Source organism: Wyeomyia smithii, chromosome 2, assembly GCF_029784165.1.
Source record: "Wyeomyia smithii strain HCP4-BCI-WySm-NY-G18 chromosome 2, ASM2978416v1, whole genome shotgun sequence".
NCBI classification, from domain to species: domain Eukaryota; kingdom Metazoa; phylum Arthropoda; class Insecta; order Diptera; family Culicidae; genus Wyeomyia; species Wyeomyia smithii.
In genome coordinates this window covers 91,486,817-91,499,214 of record NC_073695.1, presented here as the reverse complement: position 1 = coordinate 91,499,214, position 12,398 = coordinate 91,486,817, and positions in this window count along the sequence as shown.

Genomic DNA, 12,398 nt, shown 5'->3' with positions numbered 1-12,398 from the left:
CACACAGGCTTTGTTTTGCTCATCTTCATTTTAAAGAGAAAGAGTTTTCTTCCCTCTTAAAAACTGCGAGCTTACATTCAATGTGCATCACACCATCTGCTGTAGAGAGAGCGCAGAGTAATAGTTTCTCTGACGAAAAAAATGCTCCTAATTTGACAGAGCAAAAATCCAGTGAAACTCTTGTAAATTGCTCATCCGCGCACGCGAGAAAAATGAAATAAATTGCTCGGAGACCAACTGAGCATTGCGTTACTGTTCTCATCGCTCTGGGGTGCGAAAAAAACAGTATAAAATCGAACTTCCTGCAGAATACGCACCAATGGTGAGCTGTGAGTCTTCCTATAATATTAAATTCGAAAACGGTTAGGATGTGGCTTCAATGTGAACCTGCATGTTTTGATATTTGGCCAACTTCTCTTCTAGTAAAAGAGAAGCTAACGAAAACTACTCCCTCTTAAACTGAGAGAGCAAATAAATGTTTATCCCTAACACGTGATGATAAAGAGTGAAAAGGAACTCTGCGACTGAAATACTCTACGCCTAAATGTGGATAATTACTCACTCTGTGTGAGAGAAAGTCTAGTTCTCCAAGGGGTTTGGCAGGTAGAAGAAGAAATTTTGGGCAAAAATCAAGAGAACGGAAGAAGCCTGGGGACACATAGGGGAGACCGCATGCCTGAACCTGTGTAAATACTGTCTGAATCAGGGACTAACAGGATTGGTGTTAGGTGGAAGTTCACATCTCCATGGTGTCACCCGAGATATCCAGATACCTCGGTGTTGTGGACTAGTACCCGATTCCGGAAGTACTTTTTCAAAATCTTGGACAACGACACCGGTACATGGACTGAAGCACGAGCGCTATGGAGTCTTAGCAGGTGCTATTGAACGCATTCTTCATGTCAAGCGTGATGATTGCGCAATAGCGAATGACCTTTCTCTTGCGCTGGAAGGCCACCACAGCCGTCTTAGTGACGAAAAGAATAGCGTTCAGTGTGGACCTACCTTTCCGGAAACCGAACTAGTCACTTACCAGACCATTTACACTTTTTGTGTAGTTTACTAGTCTGTTGAGGATAATCCTCTCGAGCACCTCGCCATATGCCGATGTGTCTCTTAGCGGTTTTCCAGCTTTCGGCAATGGTGAGTTACTGTCGCTTCCACCTCTCCGGGAAGAGGTACTCATCCAGGCACTACTTGGAACAGTCCGAGGCCACTATTATGGCTGTCTTGATAGCCAGGTTTGGAATTTTATTTAGTACCGGTGCCATGCTCTCCTTTAAGGAGTTGGAGGAGGAGTTTCTCATTCGTAACCCTTGCTTCCTATTCAGCTTCGGCATGATTGCTCACGAATTGGATGTCCGGTGGGTTAGACCACCATCCATGGTCTGTGTCTGAGATACTGGAACATCGGACGTGAGATTCGGCAGCCGGAGATCAGGGACTTGGCTTATAGCGTGGAAAAAAACCCTGCAATTATTCGCTCCAGCATCGCTGGTGATTGCTATGCAGGCGTCAATACTTTGGTCTAGGTCATTACGATATAACGGTTCGGCCACGTTGCATTCTCCATCTGGCACGGAGGTATGAACTGCGAAAGTCCGCTATCGCGTCAGTTCACCATGATGCCGGTGACTTTCCATTCATAGGATGGAGAGTCCTAGACATGGCGTTACACGCTTGTGATAGTGTGGCAACTAATTGGTCAGCACTCGGTCGGCACCAACTGCCCCCTCGAGCTCTCTTTTTATCGCATTTTATTGCTTAAATACCTCGGCATCGAAACGTCATGTCTTCCACCCGCGGACAATTGAACTGTTGGTTTGTCCCGTTGCTTCCCGCCTCCTGTTCTGATCTACACTTCAGTAAACCGACTGATGGTCGGTGTTGATGTAGCGGCTATGCTGTAGCCATCGTGTACTCTCGATTTCGTGACCAGTCGTGGGCTGGAGAACGATGGCGATGATCGAATCCGCACCATTTGTGCTGAATGTACTTCTAGCTTCAACGTTGGCCAGATCTAGGTTGAGATTTGCCAAAGCTTCCAACAAGATCTGACCCTTTTGGCTCGTACAGCGACTTTCCCACTCAACAGCCTGTAGTGGGGCGACTTCATACAAAGACTGTTGATAAATGCGTCAAAAATATGGTGTGGGGTGCTGAAAACGAATCCGGCATCCATTTTTTTCGTGGGGCCGTACATAAAGCACGTGACCTATTTTTAATGATTTTTTGACAATTTCTCCCTTATTTTTTATTAAGTAAAATTTTATTATCTTTAACCAATGGCAATGCCACAAGGTGTACTCTTTACTGAAAAAGTATACGTGGTTTTTGGACGACCTTTCAAATCAACCAAGTTTTGCGAATTTTTTTATGATTTTTTTCATTAAAATTAAAACAACATTGGTAATACAAGCTATTTACAAATCAAATAAATCATCATCTTCTTCTCCATTATCATCATCATCATCTTCCTCTTCTTTTCCTCCTTTATAACTGTGATCAGTTTCATCGATTCAATGATTGTTTTCTTCAATGGAAATATTACTTTATCTGGAAGTTTTTTACAATTACTTTCCACCTTTTCAAAATAAAGGTTAACTATTGAATCTGTGGAAATAAAAAGATGATTGAATTTATCATGATTAGTATTTTCAAGATTATTTCTGCGATTTTTGGTATATTTAATAATTCAATAACTCTTCTCTTGAGCCTTTTCGGTCATCCTTCCTATACATAGTATTGCGATTTGATTAATGATACTGACGTGAAACATCGATTTGGTCTAACCTGATTTTTTTCTTGGGGGTTTCATACTGTATTTTGAACACAGATTCTCGCCAGCGCTCGAGTTCCAGCCGATGTGAAGTATAAGTTATGCACTCGAAACAACGTATCCAACCATGAAGCAAAGATATTCCGTAATTCAAATAATCTGAGTTGAGCATTTTCTGTGTGTGTATGTGTGTGTGTATGTATGTAACGCTCTCCCAATCTCACTCGATTCTCTCAGAGATGGCTGGACCGATTTTCATGGAATTAATTGCAAATGAAAGGTCTAGTTGTCCCATAAGACCCTATTGAATTTTATTGTTATCGGATTTTTAGTTTCGAGGCTATGTATCAAAATGTGAAAACCACAAAACTGCATTATCTCAGAAACTACATAACCGATTTGAACAAAATTGATATCAAAGGAATGTTATTTGAATCATTGGTAAAATAATTTTATATAGATTGAACATGTAGTTCAAAAGTTATGCAAAGAAACGTGTTTCAAAGATTGTTTAAACTCACTCACTTTTCTCCGAGATGGCTGAACCGATTTTCACAAAATTAGTGTCATATGGAAGGTCTTGTTGCCCCATAAGACCCTATTGAATTTTATTGTTATTGGACTGTAACTTTGTCCGTTATGTATATTAAAGGGAAATCAGGCTATGACAAGAAACATATTTCTAAGACTGCTTGAACTCCCGCTTTTCTCAAAAATGGATGGACCGATTTTCACAAAATAAGTTGCAATAGAATGATCTAGTTGCCTGATAAGTTCCTTTTGAATTTTATTATAATCGGACTGTAACTTTGTCTGTTATGTATCAAAATGTAAAAGTTATGAAACTCCATAATCTCAGAAACTACACAGCCGATTTGAATAAAATAGGTATCAAATGAACGGACTGTCTTCAAAACCCCTGAATAACGAACTTTATGATGATTGAACATGTAGTTCGAAGGTTATGAAAAGAAACGTGTTCAGAAAACTTTTTAAATTCACTCGTTTTACCAAAGATGGCAGGACTGATTTCAACAATCTTAGTTTCAAATTGAAGGTTTAGTTGCTTTATTGGTATCCATTTCATTTGATTATAACACTGGTTGACAAAATCGAAAAAAAATGCTGCTCTAAAGCTCACAATAGTTGCCCTAGAAAGAAAAGAATTCACAGGAAAAGCTATAATTATTCATTATTTCTAAGTTTGACCTTCGGGGCCACACTTGTGTTGACCAGGGTAATCGGACTTTTATTTTAACCAGTATGTGTTAAATTGCAAAAATATTGGAAGTCTATTCACTCAAAGATTGCACGACTCATTTGAAGAAAACAGGTGTTAAACAAACGTACAAATATTACGTCAAATTTCAAATACTATGCTCCAATTATTCCTTCAAATACAACATCAATATTCTAAAATACAAAGAGTGGATATACCTTTATTGGATGTTATGGATGTATTGGATGTCTGTTTGGCAATTGACGGATGTTTTCCAGAAACCGGAAGTCGCAAATTCGGATTTCAAATTGAAGTATGGAGTTGATTCCTGGTCTCTGAGCATCATCCCGAAAAACTCACATTGCGTAATGTTTGTTTCTTTTAGACTGGTTTCCAGAAACCGGAAGCTACTGTCTAGTAATTTAAAATGGCGTCTGAAGATGATTCCTGGCATCCGGGTATCATACCGCTACCCCAAATCGTATTGGATGATATTTGTCACTTTAGGCTGTTGATCGGAAACTGTCGCCATCTTTGCCATCGAAATACCCAGATTAGGCAGTTCGGCAATTTTATGATGGATTTTATGATTATCAGGCAACCAGAAGTGGTCATCTGGATTAAAAATGGGGTTTGGGGTCGGATTCTGGACACTGGGTATAATCCAGGTTTCAAGAACCAATATTGATTGGTATTTGCCCATTCATTGGATGCCCCTCAGAAACGATCAGTAATATCAACTGCGTTAAAAAATTTCATTTTCACTGATAAGATCATTCAAATTAACGTATAAGAAACAACATTTAGTTATAAATTATTTGAAATCTACTGACTAAAGTTGACAAAAACAATCTAAATATTTATACGCAGTATATGAGTACAAATCGATTATACCACGATCAAAAACAGAACCGCATCATATGTTTGAAAGAATTTGATGTTATTTGCATGTATATGTGTTAACGTATGTTCATATGTGTGTGAATGTTATATTTTAAATGTTCGGTATAGTTGTTCTGTTGGCTACCTAAAATTTGTTGTTTAGAATGAATAACAAATCCAGCAGAAATTATCCAGATGTATTCTTATAGTGTTGGTGTAAATCTATTTTAACAAATAATAAGTTCGAACGAGAAAGGCTTGGTCTGACCGCTAGGTGGATTAATTTAGGTTTTATGACTTTCAATTGATTGATATATTTTGTATTTTTTGCCCATTTTTACACTTTAACCTTCACGGGTAAATGTAGATATCGCACATTTTCATAAATGCAGTATTATGAGTTTGAATAAATTAAATTCTAGATAAAACGTAAGATAAAATAAAGTGTAAAAATATATAACAAAAAATCCTCTATCCCACTTCTCACTAAAGAGACAATTTGCGCAGTTTTGCGTTACAGCGGACAGTATGCATTTGAAAGCTTATATTTTTACCTAAATTTTAGATGTAGTCACAACCTTGCCAAACTGCGGCAACCAAACTTTTAAGCCGCTTTTCTACAAAAAATCACTCTTTTCATTATTTTTCTTAGTGTCAGGCCTACTACGACCAAATTTTTCAGTATCTAATGAAAGAGATTTGATTTGCACAGTATTTCTAAAAACTTTTCCTTTGACGCCAAAAAATCCAAGCTATCATTGAAGCTGCAGAGCATTTCAAAGTAAAATAGTTTTTATACAAAACATGTCAAAAAACGTCAGTATGCCAAGCTTCGAAATGTCATAAAAAATCAGATATCATGATTTTGCGCCCAAATTTTAGATTTAAGCACTTGAATGTTATAGCAAGAAAGGAAAAATATTATAAAACAGTTGGCGTAAAACCAATTTAGACCGATGGCCAGCGATTCCCCACTGTGCAGCCCAAGGGTTGAAGTAACCCAATGAGGTATACAAAGGTAAGGAAGAAGAAGACAGTTGTCTGTATTAGTAACGAAAAATAGGTAAATTGAAGCACGTGTTGGGGTTGTGACGTAGATCTCCAAAAACAAGAAAAAGCCATTTGGAATTGTGTTCCGCATTGTTTAACGACGCAGGTAGGCATTTTCAGCCGTAAGCTGTCATAACTTGTGCAAAGACTTAGCTTTGCCTGGGACTTGTGATAAGCACCAAGAGTCCCTGTAAGTTCAGAGAATTAAAACATCCGCACTGATTCTACTTTGGAAATCGAATGTTTTATGAATTAACTCCAAACTTAATTCTACCCTACCAAAAAGAGTCGGAGAGAAACAATTCTCTTGTCCGATTCTTCGTCCTGTTCTTGTCAATCCTAACACTTCTAATTAATTAGTTATACATTTGTCCAAGTATGATGACAGTTCTACAAGGTATGCTATTCACGTCGATGCATTAGTATTAGTGATCGTTATGAACTTTTTCCAATTTTGTATGAAATTTGAAATGATTTTGCATTTTAAACTAAACTTATAAAACATACCTTCCTGAAAAGTTATAGAAATGATGTTGAAACATGTTTTATTTGTGGGGAATATATAAACATGATGCGGTTTAGGTAAAATATGCTGTTTTTAATCAATTTCCAAATTTCCAAATCCAAAAATGTTCTGAATTCCATACAAAACGCGAGATTTTTCATAACGAGATTTGTTTGTGTGCTTGGATAGACAAAAATGTAGCATACCTTGTAGAACTGTCATCATACTTGGATACATTTGTATCTTCCGTCTCGCTCAATTTACTCGCGGACAGGCGTCACTTACTCAATCGTAAATCGTTCGGTATTTATTATTATTATTATTATTATTTTAGATTATTTACCATGTGGCCGTTATCGTTTCGTTCTCATCGGAAACGGAGCGTCGCATTTCGACTTCGAATGCTATAGAAAAATAATAAAGTATCGTTCTCCTGAAATAAGTAGAATTGCTAAGTGCTTTGAGAAATGCTTATTAATCATACATGCGCGGCTATTATTTCAGAACCTGTCTGTGAGAACGGAATTTCGCGATTTATTCCTAATTCGACGAACATGCATGGACAAGAATATTCCTGTTCATGGGAATGTAATGCAAGACTTTATGAGAATCAAAAATGTTTACCTAATTTCTTGGAATCTTGCCTGTTCACTTGTGGAAATTTCTTGAAAAAAATGTACCGAACATTGATTTTTGGGCATTGTTTTTTGACTTTTACGTCATCACTGTTAACAAAAGAGAAGCCCTTTAAACCCGAGACTCAAACCATCTTCGTAATTTTCTATATTCCATTGGAAGTAACCCGCCACCACCATTGAACCAATAGCAAAAAATGACATCTTTGTTCATAGAAACGTCTATGCGATGTTTCAGCCAAATCAAAAATGATGATTGAAAAAAAATATTAAAACTGAGTTTTTCGTGGAACTGCTCTATTCCAAAACATCAGCTGCAAATGTTCACTATGAAAAGTGCTTTCAATAGAAAATACTCAGAAATTAAATGTGTGATATTTACATATCATTATGAATTTTTTTTCCATTGTAAAAGCAATTCGGTCTTTTTTTTGCATTTTCACCAAAATTAAGTTTTGAAGTGGAAATGATTTGTATTTCCGTAACAACAGATAAACTAAACAACTTTGTTCCTAAAATTTTTGGAAAAAAATCCAAACTTGTTGTTCCCCCTTCTGAGAAATAATGCTACAAAATAAAAATGAAGCGCATTTTTCTCGGCTTGCTGATTTATGTAATGGGTCGGACTTGTCATTAGCGGCAGTAAAGTGTGCACAAGGTTTTATGCAAATCCAAAATTCATGCTGGATGGAATCACTTATTGCACGAAGACTCATCTTCAGCGGTTGCTTGTCACTGTGAACCCACCCATTCAGTATGATTGTAGGAATTATTAGCATGGAATATTCGAATATTATTATTTTGAAAGACAGATTGATCTTCATCTGGGTTATCCGTGTTAGCAAATTATGCGTCAACCAACACCATTTGTCCGAAAACATATCGAGATGAAATTTTATCAAAACAGTGATATATTTAATGTGAGTCCAGCGCAGCTGAATTTTTAATGGTGATATGTGACGTATTATATGACATTGTATGAACAAACCAATACCTATGTTAAAATGATGTCGAAAAATGTTTCTCGATGCGGTAAAAACTCGCTCGGATATTTTTTAAGTTAAGATGACATTCTTTTAGAATGACTATTCGAGTGAAAAGATGAAAAGTAATTCCTCTCGTGATTCATGGCAGAGTTAATGAAGAATTGGTGCGCTACTAGCTGATGTAGTACCATCAGCCGGGGTGGCTTTGATTATTTTTAAATATTTCTTGCATGTTCAAAAAAATTTCCTCATATCAACGAAGATTCTGGAACATAAAAATTGTCTTCCACGAAAATTGTTAAATGTGAGCCGAAAGATGTTGTACAAGCATGGGCGCCGACTTCATTCAATTATTGGGGAGGCCAAAGAGCCTCGAAAAAAATTGATTTGTTTGACTCTAAAAATATATTGCTTAAAATTTTTGCGTGATTGGAATGGTGGTTTTGATAGTAACTATTATAAACTACAAATATGCAAAACGGCGTGGGGTTTGTGAAGTTTAAAAACAACAAATAAAACTATAAGGAAAACGAAAAAAGAGACACAAATATTCTAGAATTATTGAGGATTTTCATAACAGTAAAGTAGTTCATAAAGAAGAAAATTAGAGTAATAATAATATTCCTTACAAATGCTACTTCTACTAACAAATGGTACTGAAAGTTTATATACATAATAATTTAAGACTAAGATCTCTTTGAATCATTTAAATCGTTTAAGATTTATTTTTCGCTGAACAGAGACGATTTTTACAATTAAATAGTATTATATACACTAATAAGTGCATCTTAACAAACATTTACAGATTCAGATTCTAGTCAGATTCCAACGAAGCGAATACAAATAATTTCCAAACAGTTTAAGTTGATACAGAGGAAAAAAATGATACGGAGCCTTGACTATTAGGGTCAATCAGATTCTTCAACGTCCAAAAGCAGAACAACATTTTCGCCCTCAATTTACTATTATAAAAAGCGACATTAGAAACCCAACCTTGCTCTTATTGAAACCCCACGCGTGGTCAACGTGTGATCAAAATCCATAAACAATACTGCAAAGCATAATCCGAAATCCATAAACAATACTGCAAAGCATAATCCGAACTGCTATGTTATTCTCAATGGCAACCGAAAGAATGACGCACACATCTTCGATTCGAGTAATTTAGTGACAGATTATCATTGTTTATGGTTTTCATTGTAACGCTCGACTGTGGTGGTGATACAGATTGTCTAGGGATATTTACGTAGCAATTTATTTGCGTGATTGGGTTGATAAACCAGTGTAACTTTGAACTTTGATCGCTTTGAGGATCCACTTTACTAAGTCAGATTGAGCTGAAATTTTGGATAAGGGCTTTTTCTGCGCAGACGACACTTTTGAACCATAGCGCTAAACTAAATTCAAAGGTGAGATTTTTCTCATATATCTTCCGAATCCATGATGGAGGAAAACGCTCTGGTAATTGTAAGATTAATTTCTTTTTGTTGACAAGTAGGTTTATATCGCTCTGAATGATCAGCTTTAATTGCAAAAGCAAACAAATATAAACAATTCCTTTTACGCATCTTTAACTGCTGATAGCTTGTTATAAAATACTTAAGTTACGTATAAAAGCCCACGTATGAAAACATTTAAAAGACTGGTACAGATCGGTGCAGAATCAATAAAATTCCACAAAAAAAGAGTAACCTGTTAAATCGACCATTTTTGAAAACCTCCTGAAGTTGAGTTTGAGACAAATCGCGCCAAATGACCTATGGTCGAATATCGACCATTTTTTATTTGAATTTATCTTTGCACACGTATTTGGTTTAACAAACTGAGCATTTTTCACAAATGAAGAGATTTTTTACACCCATGAGTTATACTCTAAAACGGCGCAAATACAAATATACATACAAATGTTTCAAAAAATATTTGAATTTGAATTTTTATAAAAAAAATTATTCTACCATAAAAAAATATTTTTCATTTCTCCATCCTGGACTTCTTTTTAGGTTGCGTATTAACTTCAAGTGTCTTTAAAAAAAAAAAAAAAAAAAAAAAAATCAACTCAATTTTTTCAATTGAAATTTAATGTTTCTTTATATTTTTTTTTGGTCAGATTTTTTTTTGTACAGTGTATACTTTTTTATGATGCATTTTTAAGTCCCTACAACTTATTCTCAGACAGTTTTTCCATACAACCAATGGTTTCTGGGCTACAATGCTTCAAATAAAACCTATGCCAAAAGGCATACGCCCTTTTAGAATGTAACTCATGGGTTTAAAAATCTCTCCATCTGTGAAAAATGCTCAGTTCGCTAAGTTAAATACATGTGCAAAGTTTCATTCAAATAAAAAATGGTTGATTAAATTTTCGCGTATTTACAGATCATTTGGCGCGATTCTGCTCGTTTCCCGTTAGTAGAAAGAACACCCGAGTACCTATTAATAATAAAAATATTTGTAGAGCCAAAACGGTTTGTCTGATTGGTATAGAGTCTTTGTGAAATTATAGATAAAAAGTTTGACCTTACGAAGAAAAATATACACTGTGAAAAAATTAAAATTTAAATTAATTAAATTTTTGAACGTGCTTCTTAAGATACATAATTCTGAATTTTTTTATAGCTCCCAGATGGTCTCGAGGTACGATGCTGGCCTAACAAGCCAGTCGTCGTATGTTCAAGTCTCGGCTCGGGAGAGACTGCTGGTGTCAGTAGGATCGTAGCGCTAGCCCCGCAATTATCCTGTACACTAAACAGTTGACTGCGAAGTCTGTGTATAACAAACAGAAGGTCGAGTTCCAAATCGGATTGTTGAACCAAGGCTTTGCTTTTAATTCTGAATTTTTCTTTTGATTTTTTTTTCACAGTGTAAATTTTTTCCGGAAAGACAAAATTGTTTTCTACAACTTTGCCGAAGACGTCACACCGATCAAACAAACCTTTTTCGTTGTAAAATATTTGTGAATAAAAACACCTCTAAAAAGTTTCATTCAAATTAAAAATGACGCCAAAAAAAGGTTTTTAAGTTGGGACATTTCTGAACAGTTCTGAAAAAAAAGTTGATAACTGTGATAGAACCCATGTTTTAAATCAAACTCCCACAAGGTAGAAATTCACGGAATCGAAACGAATGCGCAATTTAAATAATTAGAGCAGTAATTATATTTATTGAGTTGAAATTTCAACAAACTCCATACAAATTTCTGCTTACGGTATAAAACTCACCAGTATCACGACACTAAAAACTTTTATTAAAGCCACACGCGTGGTCAACGTGTGATCAGATCGGATCTCGATAAACAATACTGCAAAGCATAATCCGCATTCCAAGCTGTTCTCAATCGCTACCAAACGGATAACGCAGACTTTTTCGATTCGAATAGGATAGCGACAGATTTTTGTTATGGTTTTCATTGGAACGCTCGACTGTGGGGGTGATACAATATTTTTCAAGGATGTTTATGTGGCAAATTAAATCAAAGTTTCTCAATGAAAACTAGGATGATAAACCACTGTAAACTGCATATCTATAAATCGTTTAGCGAATGCACAATTTGCCTCGAGAAATGATTAGCGGTGGATTTAAACTTTGCGAATCTAGAGGTCATTCTTTTTCATACATATGTCAGGTTTTTCTCATGTTATTATTAAACATCTAGTTCCGTGTAGTGTGAACAAGGTTTCGTCTTTTTGGAGGCAATAAGTTGTCACTCACCAGATCCAAAATAAATAGTAAAAGCACAACACGCTATATTTTTACACGACTTTCAGCGCGTTTTCTCGAATTAAAGTGGTTTTTCTTCCATCAATTTTTTACGGAAGAACTATCCGTAGTATTCAGTGGTATAGTTGAATAAAATATTCTGCAAAAAGGTTTTATTTTAAATTTCGCAAGCATTCTTTAAACATTTTTTTAAACATTTTCAATATTTTTTATCATAGAATATATATTTTAATATCCTTTTTCATATTATTCTCGTTGAAGTTAAGCTTTTTTTTCCAAAAATATATTAAACTGTACATTTTCGATTTTTTCTTTCACAGATAAATTTATAATAAACATTGCATCAGTTTCAACACTTGGCTTCAATAGCAAATCCCAACATTTCCAAGAAAACTCAATTTTGTCTACTGTAGCTGCTAGGATTCTGTATTTTATTAGAGCATTTCATTCATTCCAGATCCTGCTTCGTGTGATGCAAGTCTGGTATATTAGACAATTTGCAATTCTAATCCGCAAAGAAGCTCTATGTTCTCTACTGCTAATGTCGGTGGAACCAGTTTTTCTAGACCACTTAGGCGTCGTATACAAATTACGTACCACATGAAGGGGGGGGAGGGGGGTTAAG